The sequence below is a fragment of the Protopterus annectens genome, chromosome 9.part0 (assembly GCF_019279795.1).
Source record: "Protopterus annectens isolate FY-2018-M chromosome 9.part0, PAN1.0, whole genome shotgun sequence".
Classification (NCBI taxonomy): Eukaryota; Metazoa; Chordata; order Ceratodontiformes; family Protopteridae; genus Protopterus; species Protopterus annectens.
Window position 1 is genome coordinate 238,146,101 of NC_056743.1, and position 12,500 is coordinate 238,158,600.

The window sequence follows — 12,500 nt, forward strand, 5'->3', positions numbered from 1 at the left end:
CCATAGTCAACATAAATTAAGTTCTTGGGCCAGATTCCAAAAGAGTTTCTCTCAGTGTAAGTCTGCCCTGATTCAGAGAGACCTGCTCTTAGTGTAAGTGATTTACTTTGGTGCAAGGCCTGTCTATAAACAGGCTTACTGTGGGGACCAGATTCCAAAACACCTGCTCTCAGTGTAAGTGGTCATGTACACTGAGGGTAAGTCTTTTGGGATCGGGTCCCTTGACTGATTGCATTTTAGTCAACACTGACCATAGAACTTTTCAGTACAGTAATCAATTCATGCATTTCATTTATATGCCTCAAAAAGAAAGAAAAATTCATAATGTAAGAATGAAATGCCAGCCAGCTCAAAAGTAAAAATGAAACTATAAATATACCTGGATTAAAAGCTAAAAGCAATAAAGATGAGCATTAAGTAATAGACACATTAATAATGTAATAATAGCTTAACATAATAATATAACTTTGCAATTACATAATAAAAATGTAACAAGTATCATTGCTTTGTCTTACTTTTTCACAGCTGAAATTAAGCTTGAAATTAAACTTTTAAAACTACCTTAACATGTGGGCACATAGAATCATGTAAAAATAATTGCAAGCTGTATTGCTCTGTTCAATACACAGATACATCTTATGCTCATTTTTTCTGGGTGTATTTTTCCTCTGTCCTTGTCAACCACTGAATCACCCCTTATTGGACTTCTTTTCCTATGGCTGAGGATTTCCCTCAGATCTCCTTAGGATAAGAGCAGTATGAAGGAGCCATCATCATAACAAACTTCAAGGAGTTTGGTTATCTCACTGGCTTTCAGAAATGGCAATATATTTTCTGCGAAGACCTATACCCTCCTCTTGGGTTGGTTGTGACATAAACACTTACTTCACTCCAGGGACTGCCCATGTTGCTGCATTAGTTTGTTTGTGCTCCTTTGGGCTTCCAACAAGGATCATCACCACTGGCTTGGGTGGTCATGTCCATATCCTCCCTGCAGTGGACCTCATCCTTTTAACAATATCACTGACACTAGTTATGATATTTTCAGGAGCTGTTGCATTGTTGAATAGTCTTAAATTAGATTTGGGGTGTGGGTTATGCTAATTTATTGATAGCTGCCTTTGTTTGGATAACTGAGTAAAGACCTCATGATTAACTCATATCATAAAAAAATCATAAAAGAAAAAAAAACTGCATAAATATAACAAATATAAAAAGAGTAAAACGTGAATATATATACAATGGCGGTCAATTTTCTCACCATTGATTGTGCTCAAATGTAGGGGGGATGTGTGCAAAATGCAGGAAGAACTTCTTTACTCACTTATCTAAGCAATAATTATTTTGCAAAAATGGATTTTCTGTTAATTAGGCTATTTCCCACATGATTTCTAGAAACAGTTTAATTTGTTACAAAAAATATGTGTTTATGATACACTACAGTGATTACATTCAAAATCATAAGAATCTGGAGTATTGCAGACACAGTATAAAATAAAAGACTATGCTTTATTTTTTGTAAATACTGCCTAGTTGTATTAGCTTATGATGTAAATAAGATAGTAAGGTAGCTTTCAAGCCCTTCCCATATCTATGAATGCAGTTCTTTCAGCTCTGTATTTGTATGCAGCTTAAATTTAATGCTTTTGCCATTAATGCAAATTTCTCAGTCCCTTGATTCATTTTCTTACAACATTCATGCATTTTACCTTTACAGTAACTGCAGTATTGCACATAGATACATGGCTTTACAATGAATCTTGTATGTAAGCCAAGTATCTGTACTTCTATTCTCATCAACTGGATAGCATTTCTATTAATTATTTCTTTGTTTTCATTTTACATTTTTTGAGAAACGATTCAGTAAACCACATTGCGTTCATACTTTATTAATCATTGTACAAACACCGCCTGCAATCCTGTAATCACACTTGAGCTACATGCCAGTTTCACTGTTTCATCTTTATTTTCAACCCTATATTAATTTTCTGGCTTCAAGAACTTCCATCTTATTTCTGTACTGATTACATTAACTTCATTTTTTTACAGTGGTATGCAGCACATCAACAGTTACAATGGAGAGAACAAACAAAAAAATATTAATTTAAAAATAAAGGTAATTAATAGATTTGTGGAGCACAACTGAAATTTGGAACATAGGTAGAATACATACATAGTACACAGGTACAGTACATACATTGTAGATTAGCCAGTGTTTGTGAGTAAGACTGAAAACTATTATCAAGTACTCTAGGTTTAGTATGTATACCTTATCCACTTTCACTAGCCTGGGGAGCAATCATGGCACTGCCAACTTTGCTTGAGATGTTGCCTGATGATGTCTTTAAAGGAGGCTTTGGATGATGTGTTTTAAATGCTAGTGGGGACAGAGTTCCATTTTTTAGCCACTGAACTTCTATATAGTGCATCTCCAAAGCTATTGTAGCTGTTGGTGACTTCTAGTAGTAGTTTGCTTGATGATCTAAGAGGTCTTTTGATTCATAGGTTCATAGGTTGGTATTAGGCTATCGGCCCTAGGGCCTATGCAAGCCTAGCCATAACAATTCCCTGGATATTTCTTCCCACAATATTTACTCCTCTGGACCCCTGTCTACAAGATCTCTAACATGTCTCTAAATATGTCTTTTGTAATTTGTTTGTATTCTCTGCAAGCTCTCTAATTTATACTTTATTTATTTATTTTTATTTTATTTTACATTTATTAACCAGGAGTGTCTGACTGAGCCGAAAAGGCCCCCAACAGCTACAATAGCTTTGGAGATGCACTATATAGTAGTTCAGTGGCTAAAAATGGAACTCTGTCCCCATTAGCATTTAAAACACATCATCCAAAGTGGCTGAGTGATGTACTAGCTTTTTGAGGGCAGGACACATTAGGGAGGTAATAGATGGAATGACAGAGGCAGAGCTGATTGCAGGTTAGGAGGTTGGGCAGTTCAAGCCAGTGGAGCTGTCTCAAAGCAGTACAGTGGTGAGTTCTATATGAGCAATTTGCAGCAAAGCGGTCAATTCTGTTATAACAGGCTTCCATTTTGCTTAGTTCAGTTTTGTTGAGATTAGTCAGAATGGGAGATGCATAGAGTAGGGTGGATAGAAGTTGGGAGCGATCAATGACTGATCTTGTGTTGGTGATAAGAAATAGTTTGATACGGTAGAGTGATCCCAGTTTGGCATGTACTTTTTTAATAGTTAAGTTGAGATGACTATCACATTTTAGGTGGGAGTCTATGGTTACTTCCAATATCTTAGCCTGTGCCACTGGAGTGATTGGAGTAGCATTTGTGGAGTAGATAGTGAATTGACTGCTATCAGTGTTTTTGTTAGAACTGGTTATAATCATAAGCTGTGTTTTCTTTGGATTGAGGATAAGTTGGGCTTTTTTGGTAAGGTAGTTTTCAACATCAGAGAATGCTAGTTGAATTGTTTGCAGGAGGGTGGGGATGTTTTGTGCCGCACAGATTAAGGTAGTGTCATCTGCATACTGAATGATTGATGCATGCTGTGTGGAGGTATGGTGGTCATTTATGAAGATTGTGAATAGCAGTGGTCCTAAGATAGAAACCCGTGGAACTCCTATAGTTATGGACAGCTGAGGAGAGAGAGAATTTTCCCATTTCACAACTTGGTACTTGTCAGTTAAGTAGCTTTGGAACCAGGTAAGAGTGGAATTTGATAGGTGATATTGGTTTAGTTTGTTTAGTAGGATTTGGTGCGAGACTGTGCCAAATGCTTTGGACATATCCAAAAAAAGTAGTGTTGACACCTGCAGGCCTTTATTTTTGAGACGGTTTACTTTGTCTGTGAAGCAGAGGAGGGCTGTAGTGGTACTATGGGCAGGTCTGAAACCATGCTGAGTAGGTGACAGGATGTTGCTGTCTAGGAGATATTTTAGCATCTGAATATGGATGCATTTTTCTAGGATTTTGGCCAGGGGGGAGAGTAAAGCAATGGGTCTGTAATTATTAAGTTCAGTGGAGGTCCCGCCTTTATGTATGGGTGTAACATAGGATATTTTCCAGAGTTTGGGCACATAGTTTTCAACAATTGATCTGTTTATGAGTGGAGATTGGGATAGCAATAGCATCTGCTGTAAGCTTCAAGAAATAGCTGGAGAGTAGGTCGGCTGCTGTTGATGAGGTTTTTAGTTTGGAGAGCATGCTTTTGATTGAAGTGGTAGAAACTGTTTTGATGGTAAAGCTTGTATTAGTGTTATTTGTGTTGGGGGGGATAGTGAGGAAGGAACTGTCCTGTGATACTAAGGATAGAATTAAGTTCACAAAGTGGGAGTTGAATTGTGTTTCGATGGGAACTTTAGTGTCTGGGGTGGTTGGTTTGGGGGTAGCCTTTTGGGTGGATTTTAGTAGCTGGTTTACATTTTTCCAAAATTTTTGGGGGTAGTGTTGGTATTTAGTTTGTAATGTTGTGTAGTAGCATTTTTTGTCCAGCCTAATGCATTCTTTTGTACAGTTGCGCAGTTCTTGGTACTTAGGCTTTGCGTTTCTTTGTTTTTTTATAGTAAAGTCAGGCAGTGTTATATGTTTATCATCTCATTTGCTCTAGATACAGTCACAACTTTTTCTAAGGTAATTTTCTATTTTAATCAAAAGTTTGCTTCTCAATTCTTTCTGCATGCAACAGTCAATTTTATCCAAAAGTAACAAATCATCATCTCCCAAAATTCAAAATCTGTAACTCTATGCCTCATGCCATTTCCTGCGTACTGCGGTTTCTGGTAACAAAAAAAGAAAAAAAATACAAATATATGGCATTTTCCCTCATAGGTTCACATGTTTACACTAGGTTAATGATCACCAGGGTCTCTATAAGCCTAGCTATTCAACCCAACCCTAGGTTTCTCTCCAAGTAGCTTGAATGCCTATATGGTTAGGTATGTTAGCAAGGAGGTAGTTGAGGGTCATGTATGACTGTCTGAGGGGGTATGCTATTAGGTTATTAATTTACTTAATGTCAACATCTATCCATTAGAGTTATGGGGGCCAGACCATTGGTGAATTTGCTATTTCCCATCCAATGCGCAAGGTTTTGTTTGAATTGGGTCTTGGATATACATTGCTTCATGTGGATGGGGAGCTTATTCTATAGCATGAGATCCTTTGAGACACATATTGGTCTCTCCAGCATATTCTATTAATTTTGCAGGCAAATTACAGGTCCTCGGATCTATTGTTTCTGGTGCTGTTTGTTTTGTTAATGTGCAAGAGATCCAGCAGAGCTGAATCTGAGGATGCTTTGTATGCCAGGCATATAGATCACCTCTCAGTAACTTGAAGGAAACTGAGTACAGTGATAGGGCCTTAAGGCAATCTGGGTAGGACAGGGTATTCATGCCCTGGATTGTTCTGCTGAGGGCATTCCAGTTATTACAAGTTCCTGGTTAGTTACATGTCAAAGGCGACACTGCACGCAATGATGGATCTGATAAGGGTTGATTAGAGTGGTACTATAACATCATTGGACCTGGATGCCATACCCTTGCTTATGATTTGGGTGACATAGAAAGATTTTCTTATTATTTGACTATAAGTTGGTCGAAGGCCAAATGACTGTCTACAATACTGGGGCAAGTCTTAAGGGTGTTTTATGACTGGAGTAATTAGGTTGGGTGGACCATTTCCTAAAGGGCACTACAAGGTATTTCTTCACATTGAGTTTTAATTTGTGGCTTTGGCACCACTCATTTGTTTGTGTTAGACTCTCTTGTAGGATGTCAATGTTTTGGGGAGAATATATGAAGCACTCAATTTGCAGTCATCTGTGAACTTGGTGAGTCAGAGGCTTTTGACATTAACTTTGACTTCTGAGAAGTAGATGCCAAACAGGAGTGGGCACAGCATGCAGCCAGGGGGTACTCCACTACTGATCGGTCTCCTGGTGGACGTGGTCTCACCAATCCTGACTTCTTGAGTCCTATCTGTGTGGGCCAGCAATCCAGTGAGTTATGTAGGGATTTATGCCTAGTTCTGAGAGGACTATTGCACTGAATACCTTGGTCAGGTCAGAATAGTCAGTATGCACTGTTTTTTTTCCAGATCCATAGCCTTACTGACCCTTTCAAAGAAGTCTACCAGGTTGAGTACGCAAGACCTTCTCTTTACAAGCCAGAGTGGGATGTGTCCAGTGTCTGTAGCTTGTCAATGTCCTTCTTGATCATTTACATCATTCTTTCCATGGCTTTGCATATAAGACTTGAGAGACTGATGGGTCTGTAGTTCTGAAGGTCAGTTGATGGTCCACACTTATGAAGAGTTATAGCCATTGCGGCCTTCCATTCACCTGGCACATAATCTGTTTTGAGACTGTAGTTGAAGAGTTCCTAAAGTGGTACTTCTAGGTCATGTTTTAGGCTATTTATGAGGCATCCAGAGATACTGTCAGGGCCCACTGAAGCAGTGTTTTTGGCCTTAGAGAGTACCACCAAGACCTGCTCCTTGCTGACAGTTCAGGGAGGAGAAATATGCTATAAGGGATTTCAAAGTGGGTAGTGGGGGATAAATGTATCAGGCACTAGATTTGCTATACCACCTTGGTCAGTGGGTGTTGTGGCATTTATGACCAGTTCTTCACACTGTTGAATGGTACCTTTAAGGTTCCTGACATAGATGAAGAATGCCTTTTGATAATCCTTAGCCTGGGAGGCTATCCTGACCTCATAACTGGCATTGTTGTACTTTATTAGATCTCACATTTTTTGTTTAATTGAATCAGAAAGCTCTGATCTCAATGAGAATTGGTCTTTCTGATTTTGGCCATGACTTATTTTTACCTTTTGTCATATACTCTGTTAAGGCAAGTATTCCATCAGTGTTTTTGGTGTTAGATTTGGGCTTACTTCTCGAAGGTACTTAGGCCTCAGTGCAGCCATTTAGAAGTTTGTACAGGGTTTCTGTGAATAATTCTGCATAGGGAGCTGTATTCTAAGGCTTTGGGGGAGCAATTTTGACACCCTGTTGCCTAATAGGATGTAGTTTGCTTTCGAATAGTTCCTAACTGTTATGGGTTTAGTTGGATTATCCCAGAGTTGTGTTTTGTTTCAAAGAAAGCTGCTTTGTGGTCCAACCACATCAATGAGGATGTGACACAGTGAAGGTACAATGCTATACCACATCGGTGAGTACTAGGTCTAGTATGTTTGATATTCTGGTTGGACTGCACAATACTGGGTTCAGTGTGCTCATGATAATACAGTCCAGGAAATATTGTGCTTGTGAGTTAGGATCAGCTTACAGCTGTAATACACTTCATGCTGCTTCAAAGATAAAACTATTGCAGGATGAAGTGACTTAATAGCATTTAATGATGTTGGTTGTCTGTTTGGTAGCACTGTGCATTGTAGCTTCAAGCCTGTCAAACACTTCTAACGCCTAGACTTTTTTTTCTTTAACTAGTACACCACTGAAGTACCATGCATAGAAAATAATTCTGATTAGGTCTCTCAAACAACAACTAACATAAGTATTTATAGCATGCATGTTAAGAGTCACCTCTCTATCTTCCTTTCACCCTCCTGTCAAGGTAAATTTCTTTACATCGATGTCTTGAACATGTAACTTACTTCTCAGAAGTCAAGGCCAATGTCAGTGGTCTCCGGCTGACTAAATATACAGATGATTGCAAATGAGGAGCTGTCATTGAATCTCATGTTGACACAAATGTTCTCCAGGATGGGCTGACACAGACAAACAACTGGTATAAGAGTCATGGACTAAAACTAAATGCCAAAAAATGCATAATAGTATCCTTTGGGAAGTCATCCAGTCCTGGTAACTATCATATTGACAACACACCCCTTAGAGCTAACCCAGTAGTCAGGAACTTAGAGACACACATAGACAGTAATCTAGCCTTTGAACATCATGTGTCTACAGTGGTGAGGAAATCATTCTGTGTTGCTCAGCTTATAAATAAATGTATGGTATTCAAGTCCAAGGAAGTCATGAATTGAATATGAATTTAGAATATTTCTATGTAGAATTTTATTTTGAACCAGACACTCTATTCTATTATTGACTCTTTTTGTATTATGAAATTGCCTTTTATTCATGTGGAGCTTTTCTCCCCGGGCCTCTACTGAAAATGGAAATATATCCAGTTAGACTAGCCCGGTTAACAAATGTAAAATAAATAAATAAATAAATAAAATTGTTCCACTGTATTTGGCATTCATCAGACCTATCACTGATTACAATGCTTCCTTTGGTATGTACCTAACCAGGCATATCAACAACTGGAACATCCACAGAAGTTCCTCACCAAAATAATACAGGGCATAAGTAATATGTCCTATGCAGACTGCCTCAAGGCCCTATCCCTGTATTCTGTCTCCTACAGGCTTTTGAGGGGAAATCTATGCCTTGCATACAGGGCATTGTCAGAACCCACTCTGATGAACCTCCTGCATGTCCACAAAACAAACAGTACCAGAATTACCCATTCTAAAGACTTAAACCTTGCCTGTGATATAAATAGGACCTGCTGGAGAGATAGGCATGTATTCCAGAGACTACCCCATCTCTGGAACAGGCTCCCCATTCATGTGAAGCAGAGTTCCTCCCTAATCCAATTCAAGTGTAACTTGGACAATTGGATGGGAAACCAGAAATTCATCCCTAATTTGGCACCTATGTCTCTGATGCAAACAGGTAACCTGTAAATGGTTTATCTCCCGGGCCCATGCTTACACTTACCAAGGGTATCAGAACCTGTCAGACATTTTGGATGCAAGGCTAGGCTTAAAAAGGCCCCTGTGGTCGTTACTAAAGCTACTGAAAAAAAAAAAAACATTGCACTCAAACATCAACTTACTACTCAAGAAGTCTAGTAGGACCAAATCCCCCATGTGATGTAAAACTTTCATTGTTATTTCCTGCATATATTAAATCTATTTTACTTGTTAAAAATGGTCAATGTGGCCTATAGGCAGTCATTTGGTTAAACTCTATGGTAACAGGTTAGGGAAATGTGTACTCAGTTAATTTATTCTCTTACTATCTGGAATGAAACAGAATAAAATGTTTTTTCAGCTTTAACTCATAATACCCAATAATGAGTTGCCATAACAATTACAAGAGTTGCAATTTGAAAATACCAAAAAAAAACCCAACAACCCCCCCCCAAAAAAAAAAAACTAAACATTTATATTTTACAAGTGGGAGGCCTTCATCTCCCCATGAAAGGAGCTTGACCCCCACAGCCCTTTATTTATTTATGCCAACCCCAAGGTCACAAGTAAGGAAACAGTGAAAAAAAAAATCATTGGAGTGACCCATCGGCTCTCACAATATAAATCAGTGCAGTCCTGATAAACAAAGATAAATGCAATTACTCTAAAACTGATTACACAAACTACACATATAGATGTGCAGGATAAGCAGAATAAAATACTAAACACGTTTTTTTAAATTGCATTCAGTTTTCTAAAACATATATGCTCCTTACTACCAAACAGAGCAAATTTAGAATATTTTAAAAATAATAACAATAATAATAAAACTGGGATGAACTCGAAATTGGTCAATATTGATCAGTGTTCTACCCTGTTAAACAAATATAAATAAAATAAGTTTCCTAATGTCAGCCTAAAAATCTCCCTTTCAGAGTGGAAGGGTACTTGCAATGGATTCTGTATCTTACAATTGCATATAAGAACTTACCAAATGAAGGCACACATCAGGACCTCTGAGATTACAGACTATATTATAGACAGCCAAAATATAATTTAATTGTACATATATAACTAGTATTCCACTGCATGTGCCAGGAGCTGACATCTTATTAAAAACCAGATTATGAGTAAATAAGTTTATGATTGAAAGCATGATACCTGATAGACCACATTCTCATTTTAATTATAAGTATCACTTACTAACAAAAAGCATTTCATAAGTAATGTCACAATTTTCTATATAGTTAGTTCATTTGTTAATTAGTTAGTTCGGTAATAATACATGGCTTACTTAGTCATAAAATAATCCTCTGTTGAAAATTTCTTATGTCCCTTACTACATGTGCTTTTTATGTTTTTAGGGATTGCTGAAACTGAGTGACACACATGAAAGAATATTAAGATGATTGAAACAGTCTGTTCCATAATCTGCAATTCCTCAGCACCCATTTGAAGGAATTACAAAGGGATGATATAAAGAAATCACAAGCATTGCTCTATATAGAAAGAATATTTTGTCACTCAGTGGGTCTGGGACACTGAAAGAGAAGACATGGCTGACATTAGATCATGAACCTGCGTTCCTAAAAACATCAAGCCCATGGGGTTTATAGTCAACACACTATGCTGTTGTGGTCGTTGCTTTCAGTTGTAAATGGTAAAGACATTTAGTGGCATGAAACTACTTGTGTATGTCAATATCAAGGTGAAGAACACCATTTGTTAAGTAAGGTCTTTTTTGCAGTTTAATTCTAAACCTTTTACTGCCTCAAACTACAGAGGAGCTGTTCCCTTTTCCATCATGTGTTAAGAAGTCCAGCATTAGAACTGTGGACTATTCTACTTTTTGAGGAGTGTGATAGTTACTTCCAGCATGCAGTAGAACAGTTTGCTCTCAGTATGAAGTTGAAAGGATAAAAATGAGTACCTTTGAAACAGTGGTCATGACCACTGCTTCTGACTGAATTACTATATTCAGGTGAAGGTGATGGGACAGCTAGCTTAATTTAAGCAGTTTAAATACCTTGGAGGTTTGTTCACAACAGAAGGGATCTGGTCAGGGGATTAACCAGGTGACAGATGCAGTAGTGGTAATACTTCCCACTCTGTACTGGCTAGTGCTGATGAAGAGAGAAGCGTATCATAGGATGAAGCTATTAATTTACCCCATTCTCCTGTATGGTAATAAGCTTCAGGCAGTGACCAAAAGGGTGAGATCACATATGCATGTGGCAGAAATGAAGATCCTTTACAGGGTAACTGTGTTCAATCTCCATGACAGAGTGGGCAGCTTGGCAATCTAGGAGGAGCACAGCCCCTCATGATAAGAGCAATCAGATGACGTGGGTTGGAACCAAGTGACACTGTTTTCTGTGGAACCATCATGGGAGGTGTGACAGGCATGGACCACTGAGCAGTGGTTCTTTTGCAGATTCATAGCATGCTGGAGTGAATATACCTTTATGCTTGACTGGGGTCACTATGGATCGCACAGGATGGACTGCAGCCTATTGTTGGTGACATGGAATTCTGGTCAGTCCTACTCAAATTGCAATCACCATGACTTTCACAAAGACAAGCAGTTTAGAAAATGAATAGATGGATGGTGGGGACTAATATATTCTGCCCTTTCAAGGTCTGCCAGATGTCCATACTCTGAGCTACAAAACACCATGAAAAAGTAACTTTTGTGTCTACTGTTGTTAGAAGTCCTTCTATATTACTCAGCTTAAAAACAAGGGAATTGTGTCTAGATCTAGGGATGCCACTGTCCTCCTTAATTCAGCCCTCATTAGGCCAGTCATTGAATACAATGCCCCCTTTGACATCTAGCTATTCAGACACATGCAGCAACTGGAAAGCCCACACAGATACCTTACTAAAAGTGTACAGGGCCTAAGCAACATGTCCTACATGCAGTCACTATACACGGTATCCAACAGACTGCTAAGAGGTGACCTGTGTCTGGCATACAAGGCATCCTCCAACCCATTACTGATGGACTTACTGAATGTTAGTAAGTCAAATGGCATCAGACATACTCGGTCTAGGGATCTAAACCTCTTCTATAACATCAACAGAATACTTTGGCGGGAGAGGTACAGTATATCTCACAGAGGATACTGCTACTCTGGAACAGACTCCCTGCCCTCATACAACAAAGATCAGCCCTGTCCATATTCCAGTGGATGGAAAACAGAAAATTAATCCAGAACTGCCCCTGTACTACTAATGGGCAGAGGCAGCTGCTAAATGCTTCATCCCATGAATGGGTTCCCTCAAATTGTCTATGGTATGATCCCAGTTATTCTCATTAGGATTACTATATAATTATCAACCATGGGATGGGTAAGACTAATCTATAACCAAATGCGATAGGTTATTTCAAGCACGGAATGAGAAATTGTCTAGGCTTAAAAGTGCCTGCAAAGGCAGCTAACATAGTACTTATCTATGAACTTATAAAACGATGATCCAGATGTGAAAGTCAACAAAAAATCCCCTTGTTAGCATTCTGTACCTCCTTTTCAAAGTTATCATATTTGACAATCAGTGCCTGATTATTTTGACTCAACTGGCATACATGACTCTTTAGTATACATAACCAAGAAGGTGAGTGATGTATTCTTATGACTAAACTTTTAGGTTTTCCATGCTTACTTTTAACACAATCTTAAAATTCTGACAGATTCTCTGATACAAACACTCAACATTTCCCCAAACTTAAATAATACAGTGCCAAGGCCTCAGCTGTGGAATCAGAATTAATGGAATGCTGTATGAAAAAATATATATG